Raw genomic sequence first — 18677 nt, forward strand, 5'->3', positions numbered from 1 at the left:
GGGATTTTATTGTGGAGCTGAAAAAAGCTGTTCATATCTCCACATTCACATTTTAAAAAATATAACTTCATACATTTTCAGTAAGGTCTCTTAAAGGATTGTTGTTTTGCTTACTTATGGATTGAAGTAATCCTGAAGTGATCGGTTCCAGGTGAATATTTCCTAGTTTAATCCTAAAACAGGGCTAATTCTGGGATGAGCCTATTAGTCAGCTATCAGAAACACCTTATCAAATCTTACATTGTTTCTAATGATGTCCCAGAACAGGAGATTTTTTTTTTCCCTTTTAGCTGTAACTCTCTGTGTCTGTTTTCCACAAAGTCCACTTTCAAACCCAGTGTCGAAAATTAAAGGGGTGGTAGGGGTTTGAGACAAGCGGCTGAATTTAGCCCAGTGTGTGATTAAACCTTTCCACTATTTTTGTTTCTGTTGTCTGCTCCTATGTAAACAACAGGGGCAGCCAGTGGCTTCAAAGGAAATCAGCAAATCTGGACCCTGCACTCATAACATTCTCTGCTGCATTCCTTAGATTCTGAGGCCTTTCTGAAATTTGCCTCAGGCACATGGGGGTCTCTGCATTATTCACTGTGCAGCTGCAAGGATAAACACAATCCAAGCAATTTAAAGACTTCCTTGTCTCCACACTCCCAAGACTGGATAGTCCCATTGGCTTCCTGTCTCCTAATGCCACATATTTAAATGTCAATTATTGTGTATAAATCCTTCCATGACCTCATCCATTCCGAGCTTGCTAACCCTCCTTCAACCATAAATCAAAAGCTCTTCTCCATCATCAAATCCTCTGATTGCATATCGTATCTGCTCACTTAACGTTTGTACCATCTTAGGCATTTCGGCTACTGTAAACCAGTCTCTGCAGTTTTCTCTCACCGTGTTGCCCTCATTTTAGGCTGTTAAAGTTTGCCTGTTTGACCAAAGATTTGGTTACTCTTCCTAATGCCATGTTCATTCGCTCAGCTTTCCAACCCTTTAAACTTCTGTGAAGCAGCCTGGGACATCCTTCTACACTGTTGAAAAACAAGTTGTTGTCTTTGAAATAACTCCACAAAGGCAGGTATCCTGTCAGCAAGTCACCCCTTATTTACACGTGCGTAGAATTTGACACTGGGGGGGTCCGGCTTCCTCACAGCCATCTCTCCGAGTGAACAGAACCTCTGACATTCCTGCTTCTGTCTGTCAGCCAGGGCTCCCTGATTAGACTAAATTATCAGTCCCAATCAGGGAACCCAAATTCTAAGAGGTCTTTCCAGCTGACATTGTTACAATCACTAGTCTTGGTACACACATAACTGGTAATAGTTAACGGTATTCAGAAGGCTTGCCAAGGTAAAGTTGCCATCGTCCCAGAGGACCACAGGGACTGTTCTCTCTAATAGAGAGACAACAAGTGATGAGTTTAACCTGAGAGTCATCATGCCTCAAAGCAAGGGGTCAAGGTTGAAAGGTGGGACATTCATGGTGACCCTCAGCCAGTATAGGAACTGAACCCACATTGCTGGTGTTACTTAACATTGCACTACCAGTTTCAGAACTGGAAAATGCTAACATTTGTGGAAATACATAGCTGACAATTGGACAGGCCTGCCTGTGACTCTCTCTGAAAGTCCATGGTCTGATTGCAATCAGTCAGCTTGGAGGTACATTGAAACTGCAGGTTTCACACCAGTTGGTCACAAACCCCATAAATGTACCAATTCGAAAACAATGAAAAGACCCTCCTTATATTAGGGAGCAGTTGTAGAATCAACCCAATTTGAGATCTCTGCCTGGTCTGGCCTCAGCTCAAGCCACATGTCAATCAGTCTGAATTCTTAGATTCATACTCACCCTCCTGCGGGCCTACAGGTGGGGTGCCTTTAAGTGCTTTTGTCCCACTGCCACAGAGCAGAAATATAGCAAACTGCAATTAACCGTGTGGCCAATGGGACGAATCCAAAGCCAAAGTGAACAACTTTCAAAACAGTACAAACAAATGCTTGCTTGCTTTAACATGGAATCATTTCTGGATTCAGTTTTGTCCATGAGCAGAAGTAACTGCCAGACCCATTCTGAATTCACTTCAGGCAAGACGCTGTCTGACTTGACTCAAATAGTAGAAACGGTCAGCTGAGTGAGGTACCACATCAGGAGCCTGGCCTTTCAGGAAACCAAAATTGGAGTGGGGGTGGGTACAAGTAAAATAATTCTTCTTCCTTCATATTTTATTTGCTTCTGTTTGCTAAAGGTCTCATGCGCCATGGCACGTAGAACTGGAAACCTCTATCTCTCTGCACCAAGAGTTTTTATTTTCAGTTGTGGGATGTGGGCACCACTGGCAGCATTTATCGCCTCCTCCCTAGTTGCCCTTGAGAAGACGGTGGTGAGGCAAATTAAATTCAACGACAGTCTGTTAATAAAAAACCCAGAAAGAGAAAAAACAACTTCCCTCTCTGCCAGTTTCTTAAGCTCACACTGAAGGGAGAGCAAACTGCATTCCTCCAGTTAACATCAACAGGGTTCAGAAACAAAGCCAAGAAAAATAACACAGTTCTTTTCAATTCAGCCGAGGCACAGATTCCTTGACCTACATAACAGTTTGTGGCACAGAAGTTAGTTGTTTACTTCGTATTTTTTAGACTTAATTTAAATTGAGACTTGTGTTTAGCAATTAGCTAAATGCCATTAAGAAAAGTTAATTTGCATTTGCTTTCTGCTGCACTTTCGTTGTGAAGGCATCCATTCTTGCAAAGCCCTTGTCCTCTCGGCTGTTTGCGAGCACTTGATCACAGTTTGTATGGCCAGTCGCTGTTTGTGAGAGCTTACTGTGTGCAAATTGGCTGCTGCGTTTCTTACATTACAGAAGTGCATGCTCTTCAAAAGAACCTTGTTGTATTTTTGGGTCCTTCTGGGATCATGAAAAGTGCTGCAGAAATGGATCAGATTCTAGGTTAGTCAGCTCCTGGCTCTTTGATCTTGGTCTCCGTAAGTCCAAAATACAACTATGCTCTACAGTAAAGAACCAGGTTAAGCTCACCTCAGCTCAGTCAGCACCGACGCTGTATAGGAACAGTATCCTCGCCCTCCTGCTCACAACAGTTACAACTCTTGAAAAGTGAGGACTTGGATAGTGTGGGGCAAATGAGGCTAGATATTTGCCCAATAACCATCCTCTCCCCTGCCTATTCATGCCGCTTGCAATACTTCATTCACAGCTTAGCTTCACACCTAAGGAAGGCTCTTAGGTGAGGTACAACATGGTGGTCATAACTCCTAGAATACAACGCGAGATAGGCATAAACACACCTTCAGTGCTGTGAAAGCCAGTTGAAGACAGGCGTGGAAAGGCGCAATAAGAAAGTGCAGAAAATATATTGCTCATGCAAATATTTGTCAGTAGATAGGGACTAAATTGGGTTGGGATATCTGGTCGGCATGGATGGGTTGGACCGAAGGGTCTGTTTCCATGCTGTACATCTCTAAGACTCTGTGGTCTACAGATTAGCAAGTTACGCTTTTTCTCTGAAAGACTGGACTCTTTGCCAAAACCTAAAGTAGCAACAGCCAAAATTATGCATTGTATTCCCATGTAGCTTTTCAATAGCCCTATTGCATTACATCAAATTCCAACCAGAGACGGTAACGGGAAAGAAATAAGCCAATGTTTCTACTCCAGTGAACCCCTGACTAAAAACTATGTTGTGATTTCAGGCAAGGACTAGAATTGAGATGTCACCCTTCCATGTTGGTGGATCAGACACCCTAACACATATTGCCCAAGTTCATCCATGAGGTATAACCACTTATGAGAGGTATTGGAGAGATCGCCACACATTGAAAGAGTCAATGCCTTCAGAAGAGATGAAGGAAATGATGGGCAAAAAGGACAAGGGCAGGAATTTAACTGGAACAAGATCACCTCCAAGCTACATACCACTCTGATTTAGCCATAAATGACTGTTCCCTCATGTGACTTGGCTTTCCAAGCTGGATTTCCCTCCAAATGCCATATTGGTGAAATACTTTCCCAACCATCTCAAAGTGTCTTGCCATAACCTATGGTCAAATAATCCTTCAAAACACTGAATGTAGCCCACTCCAAAGTGATGTGCAGTATTCAAGCCATCTTCTGCACTGCAACCAAACAGCAAAACGTTCATGCATCGGTCCCCAGGACAATCTCAAAAACTTCCCAGGTAACTGGCTGAAGGGCAAAATGTCAAGAGCAGGTCATTCACTTCCTCAGTTAGAGGACTTATGCATAAGTTAAAAAGAGAATCACCCCTTCACAGTGTCTCAGAGGCTTCACCCAGTGTGAGGCTTTCCAGACCAGGAAAGATTTTGAGAGTTTCCCCAAATACTCCCTGGGGCCAGCAATCAGATGCAAGGAATGGCCACAAAACTGTCAACGAGAACAAATCCATGGACAAAACCAACGTCGTCTACAAAATTCCGTGCAAGGACTGCCACAAACACTACGTAGGACAAACAGGAAGAAAGTTAGCCACCAGGATACACGAACACCAGCTAGCCACAAAAAGACACGACCCTCTCTTCCTCGTAGCCCTACACATGGAGGAAATAAACTACCATTTCGACTGGGGCAACATATCTATCCTGGGACAGGCTAAGCAAAGACATGCCAGAGAATTCCTGGCACTCCAACCACAACGCCATAAACAAACACATAGATCTAGATGCCATCTATCAACCCCTCAGAAAACGAACAGGAAATGACATCACCACAAACCCCAGGAACCCCATCCAGGACAAACATATAAATAGAAAGCAGGAGACAGCAGCTTCGTTTCACTTGGAGGTCGCCACTGATGATGTTACCTAGCCAGGCAATGAAACGTCTGGATATCAAACCTACAGCTCAGTGAGCAAAGCTACACCCTAGAGAAATGAGCTAGACAAATCCAGCTAGGGTGCTGCTCCCATTCTGTATAGGGTCACCTCTATTCTGTAGGTCTCGATCTTAACTGAGGCCAAGATTGCAAAGTCCCAGCCTGCTGTTCTGCTCATATTACAGCTCCCCTTCTGAGCCAAATAAGGACCCTGTATATAATGTATCTCAAATGCACTGCAACACTGCCCTCTACTTTCCCACACTTTTGCTTACTTAAAAACATTAAATCCATAGTCCCAGCCCCCTGCAAGCAGGAAATCCTAAATTATCTGTGAGTTAACAGTACTCCAGGAATAGCATTAACTGACGGGCTGTGTCTTTGTTGAGATACTAGATGCAGCATCTGGTCTTTTCAGAGTTACTTAATCTTTCTTGTGACATGTAGATATTGTTCCAGTTTCATTCACTAACACCAACCCCACTTCAGTCCTGATTCCTGGTCTGGTGGAGGACGTACCCGCACGTCATACTCAATGGGCTACACTTGATGGTTTGCCAGATTAGGCCACCATGGGAGACATAACAAATGAAATAAATTTTGTTTACATCTCATATTCACTTTCTATCAGACAGTTATCAGGAGCAAGAGCATTCCTCAATTCTACTACTCGTCATTAGCTGGCCCTCTCATTCTCTGCTAACAGCCAGCTCCATTGGACTAGCCCGAGCACAAAGCAGGAATCGAATCTTCATGCACAGCTGTAACGCATAGCACAGGTTCTCAAACTGGGCCCTCTGCAGCTCAATGGAGTGTGCAAACGGGTTAAATGGGCTGTGAATATTTGAACGAGGTGCCTAGTGAAGAATATGGTTTTCAGACAGTCTCTGGGTTAGTTTCAACATCAGAATGTCTTCCAAATAATGATGTCAGTATTTGTGGGAAGGAAGGTAGCCCTGGGAAGTTATCGTTTTTGCTGGGGGAATCTATGTCCTTGGACACTGCCAACATTTGCAGGATTTGGAGATGCCGTCCTATTACTCTCACTTCTCCCACTTGTTCCACATGATTCGGGGATGCCGGTGTTGGACTGGGGTGTACAAAGTTAGAAATCACACAACGCCAGGTTATAGTCCAACAGGTTTAATTGGAAGCACCCTAGCTTTCGGAGCAGGGCCATAACCTGATGTTGTGTGATTTTTAACACTTGCAGGGACTCCTCACAAAATTGCCACCAGGAATGTGCCTGTATTTTCAAGGGGTTCTGGACTGTAAGCTTTGAAATCATCAACTAAAATGTAACCTCAGTATAACTGTGTATTATTAATAATTGTCTAAAGCCTCTAAATAATGTGTGCATTCCTTTCGCATGTGTGGAGCATAAACTAAGGCTGGCCTTATTTTCTATGCTTTAAATACTTTGTAATACAGTACATACTGGTATGCACAAGTCTGCAGGGTTTATACACAATTGTTCCATGTCCCACATTGTTAAATTGCCGAGAAAGGATTATGTATTATACATATTATCTTTTTGATGAATTAATATTAATTATCTACAATATTGTGTAATGACATATTCTAGCTGTGATTGAGCTGAGAGGCTTATGTTTATCCCTGCTCTCAGCTTTTGCAAACTTTATCTACTTTGCAAGTATTTACACCTGGTCTTGTCTCAGAAGCTCATCAGTGTTTAGCATAAGGCTTCGTTTTGAAAAACAGTCACCACTGGAATGCAGGAAAACCACAGTCGCCATTTTGTGAACGGCAGTCGTAAAGTGAACGTGCAGTCCAGCTGTTTTCGCGAGTGTGTTTGTTCAAAATAGGAACGTTGGTCGAAATACAAGGACAACTCCCTGCTGTTCTTGCAATAGCACAGCGGGACCTTCAACGTCGCCCAACCCAGGAAGTTTGTGTCTTAGTTTAATATTTCATCGGAAAGACAACGTTAATGACAATGCAGCACTCTCTTAGTACTGCACTGCAGTGTTAACCTGGACCTATGGGGTCAAGTGTTTCAGAGAAACAGATGTAAATGTCTCCACTTCTTAAGGGTACACAAAATGACTATCATTCTCACACCAGGATAACTGGTTTGACATGAGCAGTAAAAATCTCAAAGCCTGACAAGATCAACATCTCTTTCTGATGATCTATTATTTTGATAGACCACGCTTGACACTCTCTTCCCTTACTACCTGTCCTCTTTACCACAGTCAGTCCAAACAGCGAAGCTCTCTTATAGTCATAGAGATGTACAGCACGGAAACAGACCCTTCGGTCCAACCCGTCCATGCCGACCAGATATCCCAACCCAATCTAGTCCCACCTGCCAGCACCCGGACCATATCCCTCCAAACCCTTTCCTATTCATATACCCATCCAAATGCCTCTTAAATGTTGCAATTGTACCAGCCTCCACCACTTTCTCTGGCAGCTCATTCCATACACGTACCACCCTCTGTGTGAAAAAGTTGGTTATTTTCAGTTAATTCCTAAAACAAATGCTGAGTCTCAGTGTGCTAGGAGTTCTGTAATGCTAGCCACTCTATATTTCTGCCACTTTACCAGAAGTACAATACCCATTCTTTGTTAGACACTGACAACCAAGGAGCTATTAGGCCATGGAAGATGAGCCCAATACCCACGAAATACACAGATTAAGGAATATGGAGCCTCTTATCCTGAAGTCAATTTAGGCTGAATCAGGATTGCAACAAGGTGGGCTGGGAACTACAGTAGGCATTAAATTTGGAAACATCTAGAAGAATCAGTCAGGCTTCTCACTCCTGGATGCCACACAATGATGCCCCTCTGCAAAGTGTGTGGTTGAAAAGGAGCTGGGACTTAGTGGCTCTCAGTAGCTTAATAGCCCATGGAGAAAGTGAGTACTACAGGTGCTGGAGATTAGGGTCAAGAGTGTGGTGCTGGAAAAGCACAGCAGGCCAAGTAGCATCCCAGGAGCAGGAAAATCGATGTTTCGAGCAAAAGCCCTTCATCAGGATTTATTCTGATGACTTTCCTGCTCTGGGATGCTGCCTGACCTGCTGTGCTTTTCCAGCACCACACTCTTGACTCTAATAGCCCATGGACTCTATTTATAGGGGCACACATTAAACAGGTGCACCCATGGGATGAGTTCCCCCATTCTCATCAGGAATAGAGGGTCAGGGGAAAAAGTTCTGAAATTAACTTGATAGCAGTTAAAGCTCATATCAGCTGCAGTATCTGTGTGAGCTACTTTTAATAATATACAAGAGAACTCAAGAATGTGCTCAAGAATTCCAGTGAATATAAGGGAGTACCTGAAAGAAACCAAATCAAAATTAAACCCTAGACAAAAGTGAGTAGTGCCAGGTAGGATTTCAAGAGGTGGGGAATGCAGGAAGAAATGTTGGCAGCGAGGTCAAGGGTTGGCTGTCAGTGGAGCACTCCCCCAACCCACCGCTCCCTTGTTCCTGCCTGAAACATTGACTGTCCTGCTCCCCCGAATGCTGCCTGACCTGCTGTGCTTTTCCAGCACCACACTCTTGACTCTAATCTCCAGCACCTGCAGTCCTCACTGGGTTTTTTTCCCCAGTGCCGCACTCGATCTACACTCTCGCATCTGCAGTCCTGACTATCTCCAATGTTGACAACAGGATAACAATCTGAAGTGATCATTAACGGGTCACTTAAGGGCCTCAATAATCAGCACATTGGGAAGATCAACAATGGGTCCACCTGAATTGAACTTAATTCTGATGGAGCCAAAATTCATACTACCTAATTAAATGGTCTTCCCATTTCTTGGCATGCTATCAGAGGATTCCACCCAACATTTTACATTAGATATGAAGATCAGAAGAAGTCATCTATGACCTGAAACATTATTTGTTTCTCTCTCCACAGTTGCTGCCAGACCTGCTGACTATTTTCAGCATCTTCTCATTACATTTGGTACCTCCTAATGGCCAAGCAAGCATGTGACCCTGAGTAAAATTGGCAAACTTGAGAACGCTGTTGGAGCAACTCTACCAGTAGCATCCTTCACCTGGTTTATTTACTGCTCTCTATATCAAGAGACCATTATTTGACCTTGTTTACAGGTGAGTAAGCTGTTTGAAGTACTTTGTTACATGACTAACATGGTGTGGCCTGCACTGATTCAGCAGATTTTATCAGGGGGAGCCTGTACAACTTTCGTCAACGCTTATAAATAGTTTCGACATTAGTTGATGGGAAGGAACAATCAGGGTTTGTGGATGGGGAAGCAATGGACCAATACAAAATGGCTTGAAAGCACCACCATTTTGTGGAAAATCTGTAACTATAGCTTGCTCTTAATCTATCTTAATAGAGTCATAGAGACGTCCACTTGGCTGTTCGTGCTACGTTCCCCTGAGAATCCATCGCCCCCTACATTTCCCAAAACAGCATACCTGTTTGAAATGGGTATATCCACAAAAGATTCCTGCACTAGCTGCCTACCTCTCTCACCCTTCCTGGAGTTAACCCATCTATGTGACTGTATCTGAGACGTTCTCTCTTTCCTATAACTGCCATCTATACATGCTGTTGCAAATTCCTCATTGCTTCTAAATGTCTCTCCAACCGATCCATTCGATCTGATAAGATTCGCAGCCAACAGCATTTATGGCAGATATAATCCGCAGTAACCTTTAATCTCTCCTTAAACTCCCACATCTGACAAGAAATACATATCACTTTATTAAAGGCCATTTTTCCTCCTTCACAATCTACAGACCCAGAAAATAACACCGTCTTATTCCTCTACAAATTTAAAATTTAAAATTCTTAAATTGAACTACTCCCACTTCAGGACAATATACATCTGATTTCCATCACTAGAACTTTAGAGAGATCTGTTTCACCACACTCCGTTAAGAATATAAACATTACCCCTGAAATAAATGCTGCACAAAACTCTTAGAGATACAAGTGATTCTGAGGCTGACTATTGCTGTAAGCTATCCTGCAAAATTCCTATTTGCTATTTTAACAGTAGTTGCTAATGGGTTAAAATGCTGAATGGAAGCTTTGCTCGTGTATGTCAAACCAAAAGGTTAGAAGATATTAGTATCTGGAAATGTAACCACTCCAAAACACCCCCGGAGTTTAACAAACCCCGAAGGGTAGGCTCTCTTTCACCAAAACCTGGCAGTAAATATTTACAAATTGTTTCCCACGGTCAACACAGCAAATAGCCCCACGCAATGTCCTTTCTTTAAAACAAAATTGCAACTTTTTTAAAAAATCAGTTGCTGTGCATTGTTAGTTGGTTCCCACATTCTCAGAGTTAAATTGACAGATTTTAAAATAGACAAAATGGAACCTTTGTTTTATAATCTCAGTTTATTTTGTTAACTCATTTCCCACCGAAAATGTTGACACATTCCCAAACTATTCTCGCCAATAAATCTCTCTCTGAAGCCAATACACTTTTTTGAAGTTTCTACAGAGCATCTCATCCTATTTTAGAGTTGTCTTAAAGTGCTTCTCGCTCAATCGATTAACTATAAACAGTATTTTGCAAAAGACTAATATTGGCAAAAAGTGTTCTGCAATGCAGGGATATACGCTGGGGCATCTCACAGCAGTACAACTAAAAACTGACAACTGAAAAAACAAGTGATATTAGATGTAGCAACTAAAAGATAAATGAGTACTTGATTTGTTGGTTGAGAGATGAATGCTAGCCCAGACATCAGGGCCTTTAAAAAGTGCCTCATGATTTTTAGTATCCAGTCAACAAGAGTCTCAGTTTAAAATATTCTGAAAACAATGCCCGGAAAAGTACTTTTTCTCAGCAACGCCTTCTCTGTACAAGAAACACCATCTTTTCTATCATCATTTTTGACAACCTCATTTAAACAGATTTTTCACAGATAAGCTGGCTAAAGTGTGTTCTCATTCAACATTTCCACTCTTACAAGGCTGCTGTGCTAAAGTTGTTAGTAAAGGCTTTTCTTTTTACATCGATAGGTAAAAACCAATTTTTCTTGTGTAAATCATATCTTTGGTCAATGCATGTTTAGATGAAAATTGTCACGAGCAAAATTATTCAGCCTACGTTTAAAGTTGCCATCTTATCCAACGTATGTAATTTTTTCAGGTGCATATCTCATTGGTGTCTGTGCCTTAATGTTTCCCTGTATCTTCATCAGTCTTTGTCTGTTAGTGTCTCTGTGTTTCAAAGTTTACATGACTTCAATAACTGTGTTGCACCATGACCACGTCTTATCTTAGTTTTTGAGTGCAGTGTCAGTATGGCATATCCACACTTTTCAGTATGTGACGAACTAGCTCTGTCTCAGTATGTACCCCTGCGCCTGTGATGCTCCTCGGTAAGCTGTATCTCAGTCTGCACTGCTTCATATCTGCCTGTTTCTAATTAACTTCACTGCCAGCTCGCACTAAAAAATAATTGTACACCCTCAAGATCACTTTCTGAGGTTGGGAAAGCAGGCTAAAATAACATTGTATACTTATAAAAAGAGAGCACAAAGAATCAGGCCAGAACCTAAAACAGCAGAAACATTTCTCAAAGTTTCCTGGAATCAGTCTTGAACCTGGGAAGACTGCAAATACCAAAAACTTGGATACATTTGCTCGGTAGAGCATGCCTGCAGGGTTGTGTTTGGTCTCTGTGTTTGATCGCAGAAGTAAGAATTCAGCAACACACTGGCAAAAATGTGTGTGTGTGTAATTTGGCATGCCATAGTTCTCAAGATATCTCCGTGTAAAAATTTTCATCTTCTTGGTAACCTTCTCCATTTTAATTTCCCGTGACCATAGTTGTAAAGGCAACTATCCCTGTAAACACATCACGCTGTTGTTACACCCCCTAGCCAATGGAGGTGCAGCAGTGCCATCACTGGCCGGAGGGTGGTATGGCAGCCTAACAAGTTTACATAGGACAACCTACACTATTTTTTAATTTAGAGGTAGGGATTTATCATATATGAGGATTAGATGTACAGCTTTCAAATAGGGATTGAATTACAGTTGAGCAGCGCATTACTCCTCACTTACTTATTAAAACAGCAAGTGTTGGAGAAATTCAGCATGTCTGGCAGCATTCGGAGTGAGAAACAGAACCAAGTCCGGTATCAAACTTCTTCAGAACTGCAGTTTCAAAACATTTTTTTTAAACTCCAACAACCGCAGTATTTGCTTTTGTCTTATTACTTAAAAAATCTTTACTTTGTTTTAAGTTCCTGTATCCAATGCTGTTACAAACTGGTACACATTAAGGCTCTGATTACAGGGTTGTGGTCATTGAACTCACTCTAATCGTCGGTCAGGTTTGGCTTATTCAGGAAAGATTAGATTAGATTCCCTACAGTGTGGGGACAGGCCCTTCAGCCCAACCAGTCCACACCAACCCTCCAAAGAGTAACCCACCCAGACCCATTTCCCTCTGACTAACGCACTAATGCTATGGGCAATTTAGCATGGCCAATTCACCCGACCTGCACATCTTTGGATTGTGTGAGGAAACTGGAGCACCCGGAGGAAACCCACGCAGACATGGAGAGAATGTGCAAACTCCACACAGACAGCTGCCCGAGGCTGGAATCGAACGTGGGACCCTGGTGGTGTGAGGCAGCAGGGCTAACCACTGAGCCACCGTGCCGTCCCTAATGCCCCAGATGCTGCCAGATTTGCTAAGTTTCTCCAGCAGTTTCTGCGTTTGTCGTCCCCGTATTGACTCAGCTCACAGACTGAAGGTGACCTCCTCCTGATCAGACTGGTGCCATCAAAAGGATGCTCCTCGAGCACTCTGCAGAACCATCACCATGTCACCTCTGCGTGACCTCAAGACTTAGTAAATCTCTGCCTCGACCCAAAATGCTGACCTCTATTCCCCCGCAGTTTGTCGAGGAGCATGGGGGCGGGTGACAGTGCTTGAACAGGATTGGGATTTCTCCTTTCCCGGCTCCCTTCCGTCATTGTCATCTGGTCCTTGGCAGAGGGTGCAGCTCTGTGGCTGGTCTTAAGGCATCTGGTCCCAGAGGCTACCGGGTGCCCAAGAGTCTGAACAAGGCGTGGTCCGGTCAGCTATTCGGCTAGAAGGGCCATCACTGTCGAGTCTAATCCTGTCTTCAAAGCCACCGGACAGCTGGGGAGGGGTCTCAATGGTGAGATTTTTGCCCAAATTCTGACTTTCCTAACATTAGGTTAGATTCCCTACAGTGTGGAAACAGGCCCATCAGCCCATTCGATCAATCCTGAACCTGGGACCACTGGTGCTGTGAGGCAGCAGTGCTGACCCCCTGAGCCACTCTGCCGCCCTTTGAGCAACTTACAGACATTACGCCAAAAAAAGAAAACGCTGGAAAATCTCAGCAGGTCTGGCCCTTTGTCAAAGCCCTTTTGGTTTCAGATTGCAGCTTTGGCAGTAACTTGCTTTTAGACAGAGCAAGGCTGTGATGTGGAAACGACCATCATATTGTTTTTGTGAACTACAAGGGGGGGGGGGGGGAGGGGTAGGGGAGTGTTGGGGCAGTAGACCTGCATCTTTGAGTCCCATGATCATCTGGTCATTGGGGGGGGGGGGGGGGGTCCGAAAATGTTACGAGTTGACTCTCCGGAGGTTTATCTGCAGAGTCGGGGTTGAATGGTTACTGTCCTGGGAGCTGCTTCCATCGAAAGCGCAGCGTTCCCCCCACCCCCCCCCAGAGTCTCCCCGGACGGATTTGCAGATCTGCCCGAAGGCATCTCGCCTTTGCAAGAGCCCGCACCTCCCTGTAAATCCCTGCTCCGATTCATCTGGCCCGCCTCCTTGAGCAGCTAGGGGGAGGGAGGCTGGTTCTTCAAACTTTCAGAATAATAATTTAAAAAAAAAACACACGAAATCCCACTCTCCCGCAGGCGTCCGACGTTTGAATTCAACATAAAAATCCTCGCCCACCCCTCTCCCAAACACCATCCTCCCACATCGCCTTTGTTTTGTAAATTGCAAAGTGATTTCGCTGAAAAGCTGCAAAAGGATTTTTTTATTGGCTCGTTTTTTAAAAGAAAAAGTGGGACCCCGATCGGATATGGGATACACCCTACTTCAGCGAGAGAGAAGAAACAGGCAGTCTGGGCACACTGCACAGATTAAACTCGGACGCAAAGTGACCCACCCTTCCAACCTTGGTCCAGTTTAACACATGTATCATCTGTCAAACACTAGCGCTAAAGGCAGGGCAGGGGTTGCTTTATTTTGTGTGTACGTGTCAATCCATTATCTGGGGCACAAAGGGGACGAATAAACTAACAAAAGGCGATGTTAAAAAAATCACACCCAACGCCAGGTTACAGCCCAACAGGTTTATTTGCAAGCACTAGCTTTCGAGGCGCTGCCCCTTCACCAGAGCGGTGCTCTGAAAGCCGAGTGCTCCCAATTAAACCTGTTGGGGGGCTGTAACCTGGTGTCGGGAGAGTTTTAACTTTGCCCAGCCCAGGCATTCTCCAAATCCTGGCCATCTTTCTAAAACAAAAACCCTCCCTGATGAAGGGCTGATGCCCGAAACGTCGATTCTCTTGCTCCTGGGACCAGCCGTGGGGCTTTGCCCGTAACATACTCTCGAATTCTTAAAAAAACCTGGGCTGAACTCCGCCAAATGAGGCGCCTCTTTATTCTATCGGTGCCCGCGTTGCACTGTAACGGGAATAGCAAAGCGGGGGCATGAGAGGCTTCCACTGTCGGACAGACTTCGGAACGCTATTGTCCACGATCATCCCCACCCCATCAGTCCAGTCGAGAGATTAGAGTGTGCGAGACAGGACAGCAAACTTCAAATAATATTTGCATATGAGAGACTTGACAAAAGTCAATCTCACGGATCTAAACTTGCTTAAATAACCTCGCCACACCGAACTCTACAGTCTGCAAGTCACTCCCCCACCCCTCTCTCACTCTCTCGTTGCTTCATACACAAAGTTCTGGCAGTGATTACATTTTTTTCTCTCTCTCTCCCTCACTCACTCTCCTCCTCCCACACCCACTCCCTTCAAAAGTCTGCTTTAAGTTACACTGTCTTTTCCAACCACAGTCATGAATTCCAAGGTTAGACTCTGGCTCGCTGCCCAGAGCTGGGGTGGGGGGGGGGGGGTGGGAGGGAAAAAAAAGGCTTTGCTACACCCCTTCTCCACACCCATGTCAAACACGATTGCAGAAACTCAGTGCAAGAGATTTTTGTTTTAAAAAAAACTTGCCAAGGGTTTATTTTTCCAGCTTCACTTGTAAAAACAGAGTAGAGACCCACTGGAACAAATCTCCACAACTTGCAATGTTTTTTTTTCTCTCTCTGGTGACACGTGTGAGTGGCGAAAACATTAGGGGGTAGGGGGGGGGGAAAAAGGTACTGACGGGTAATCGGATTCCTGCAGATTCCCTGTCTCTGGGCTGCTCGATCTACAAAACTTTGGTCAGCTTGTTCAGCTTAATTTTAGTGTTAAGACAGCTCGCAAGCCCAGGGGCAGCTGAAAGAATCCACGCCCACGTCTACATAATCCAAAAAAAAACAGCAATCGTTTTCGCTTTGCAAACAAAAAAAGATTTCCCCCCCCCAAAAAAAAATAAACTTTCAGAGAATTCCACCAACGCCAGGTCTGAATCGTTGCTGCCACTCGGTTAGACGCGCGCATTCATCTCAAAATTCCCAGTCGAAGTCTTGCAGCAAGTTCCGAGCAATTAAACACATCTCTTGGAGATTTCAGTTTGATTTACCTGGCGGCAGCGATTTCTAGGCTAAAGCCCTAGCCGTCCCATCGTACCGGGGCACCCAGTGCTTGTGTGGAGTAGCCCGTTCGTCAACGCAGCACTTTTAAGTGGAGCACCAACCTCGAGATTCCCGATAATAACCCTCTACTGTTACAGGGTTGGGCTCTTGTACAGGATCGGGTGGGTCCTCGAGGGGCGGAGACTCGCTTCGGGATGGAGGATGGACCAAAATAAAAAGGGAGAGACAGAGAGAGAGCTGACATCAGGGATGTGTCTGCGGAGTCATGCGCCCGGGCGAACCCACCTCTCCCCAAAACAGTGCCACAAAAACAGAGCTGGCAGATCAGGGGCGCAGGGCAGTCCGCGGGAGGGTGGGTCACTCAGGTGGAGGATCACAGCACAGTCTGCATGTCTGACAGAGTGGAGGAACACAGGGCTGTCTGGTTATAACAATGTCAGGCAGAACAAGAGAGAGGCGAGACAGTCGGGTTATGATGGTGGCAGTGAGAGCATGGGGCAGAAGCCAGCCTGGTCAGAAGAGTTTCACATAGTGGGACAGATTGCTCTGGTTATGTGTTTGGCAGAACACCACAGTACAGTCTGGTTAAAATGTCTCTGACACAGCAGAGGAACACAGTACAGTCTGGTTATAACTGTCTCTGACAGACCAGAGGAACACATAACAGTCTGGTTATAATGTATCTGTCAGAGCAGAGGGACACAGTACAGTCTGGTTATAATGTATCTGTCAGAGCAGAGGGACACAGTACAGTCTGGTTATAATGTATCTGTCAGAGCAGAGGAACACAGTACAGTCTGGTTATAATGTATCTGTCAGAGCAGAGGGACACAGTACAGTCTGGTTATAATGTATCTGTCAGAGCAGAGGGACACAGTACAGTCTGGTTATAATGTATCTGTCAGAGCAGAGAGACACAGTACAGTCTGGTTATAATGTGTCTCTCAGCGCAGAGGGACACAGTACAGTCTGGTTATAATCTGTCTGTCAGAGCAGAGGGACACAGTACAGTCTGGTTATAATGTATCTGTCAGAGCAGAGGGACACAGTACAGTCTGGTTATAATGTCTCTAAAGGAGCAGAAGGACACAATACAGTCTGGTTATAATGTATCTGACAGAGCAGAGGGACACAGTACAGTCTGGTTATAATGTCTCTAAAGGAGCAGAGGGACACAGTACAGTCTGGTTATAATGTATCTGTCAGAGCAGAGGGACACAGTACAGTCTGGCTATAATGTATCTGTCAGAGCAGAGGAACACAGTACAGTCTGGTTATAATGTATCTGTCAGAGCAGAGGGACACAGTACAGTCTGGTTATAATGTATCTGTCAGAGCAGAGGGACACAGAACAGTCTGGCTATAATGTATTTGTCAGAGCAGAGGGACACAGTACAGTCTGGTTATAATGTGTCTGTCAGAGCAGAGGGACACAGTACAGTCGGGTTATAATGTGTCTCTCAGCGCAGAGGGACACAGTACAGTCTGGTTATAATCTGTCTGTCAGGGCAGAGGGACACAGTACAGTCTGGTTATAATGTATCTGTCAGAGCAGAGAGACACAGTACAGTCTGGTTATAATGTGTCTCTCAGCGCAGAGGGACACAGTACAGTCTGGTTATAATCTGTCTGTCAGAGCAGAGGGACACAGTAGTCTGGTTATAATGTATCTGTCAGAGCAGAGGGACACAGTACAGTCTGGTTATAATGTCTCTAAAGGAGCAGAAGGACACAATACAGTCTGGTTATAATGTATCTGACAGAGCAGAGGGACACAGTACAGTCTGGTTATAATGTGTCTGTCAGAGCAGAGGGACACAGTACAGTCTGGTTATAATGTATCTGTCAGAGCAGAGGGACACAGTACAGTCTGGCTATAATGTATCTGTCAGAGCAGAGGAACACAGTACAGTCTGGTTATAATGTATCTGTCAGAGCAGAGGGACACAGTACAGTCTGGTTATAATGTATCTGTCAGAGCAGAGGGACACAGAACAGTCTGGTTATAATGTGTCTGTCAGAGCAGAGGGACACAGTACAGTCGGGTTATAATGTATCTGTCAGAGCAGAGGGACACTGTACAGTCTGGCTATAATGTAACTGACAGAGCAGAGCAACACAGTACAGTCTGGTTATAATGAACCTCTTACAGCAGACGGACACAGTACAGTCTGGTTATAATGTATCTGTCAGAGCAGACGTACACAGTACAGTCTGGTTATAATGTATCTGTCAGAGCAGAGGGACACAGTACAGTCTGGCTATAATGTATCTGTCAGAGCAGAGGTACACAGTACAGTCTGGTTATAATGTATCTGTCAGAGCAGAGGGACACAGTACAGTCTGGTTATAATGTGTCTGTCAGAGCACAGGGACACAGTACAGTCAGGTTATAATGTATCTGTCAGAGCAGAGGGACACAGTACAGTCTGGTTATAAGGTATCTGTCAGAGCAGAGGGACACAGTACAGTCTGGTTATAATGTATCTGTCAGAGCAGAGGGACACAGTACAGTCTGGTAATTAATGTATCTGTCAGAGCAGAGGGACACAGTACAGTCTGGTTATAATGTATCTGACAGAGAAGAGGAACAAAGTACAGTCTGGTTATAATGTGTCTGTCAGAGCAGAGGGACACAGTACAGTCTGGTTATAATGTGTCTGCAAGAGCAGAGGGACACAGTACAGTCTGGTTATAATGTGTCTCTCAGAGCAGAGGGACACAGTACAGTCTGGTTACAATGTGTCTGTCAGAGGAGGGACATAGTACAGTCCGGTTATAATGTATTTGTCAGAGCAGAGGGACTCAGTACAGTCTGGTTATAATGTGTCTGCAAGAGCAGAGGGACTCAGTACAGTCTGGTTATAATGTGTCTGACAGAGCAGAGGGACACAGTACAGTCTGGTTATAATGTATCTGTCAGAGCAGAGGGACACAGTACCGTCCGGTTATAATGTATTTGTCAGAGCAGAGGGACACAGTACAGTCTGGTTATAATGTAACTGTCAGAGCAGAGGGATACAGTACAGTCTGGTTATAATGTATCTGTCAGAGCAGAGGGACACAGTACAGTCTGGTTATAATGTATCTGTCA

At 44.5% G+C, this 18677-nt stretch overlaps 1 protein-coding gene across 4 annotated transcripts in view; it reads right to left on the bottom strand.

Annotated features, from left to right (window-relative positions):
- The window catches only part of ahnak (AHNAK nucleoprotein), a 55901-nt gene extending 40178 nt beyond the window's left edge, over window positions 1–15723 (bottom strand). For all 4 annotated transcript variants that reach the window (XM_087983812.1, XM_087983813.1, XM_087983814.1 and 1 more), the window contains exon 1: window positions 15571–15723. The gene's annotated coding sequence lies outside the window, so the exon portion shown is untranslated. The remainder of the gene's footprint in view (window positions 1–15570) is intronic.
- Window positions 15724–18677: the final 2954 nt, after the last annotated feature.

Source organism: Chiloscyllium plagiosum, unplaced genomic scaffold, assembly GCF_037043375.1.
Source record: "Chiloscyllium plagiosum isolate Xiang-an unplaced genomic scaffold, Cpla_swu_hap1 HiC_scaffold_46, whole genome shotgun sequence".
NCBI classification, from domain to species: Eukaryota; Metazoa; Chordata; class Chondrichthyes; order Orectolobiformes; family Hemiscylliidae; genus Chiloscyllium; species Chiloscyllium plagiosum.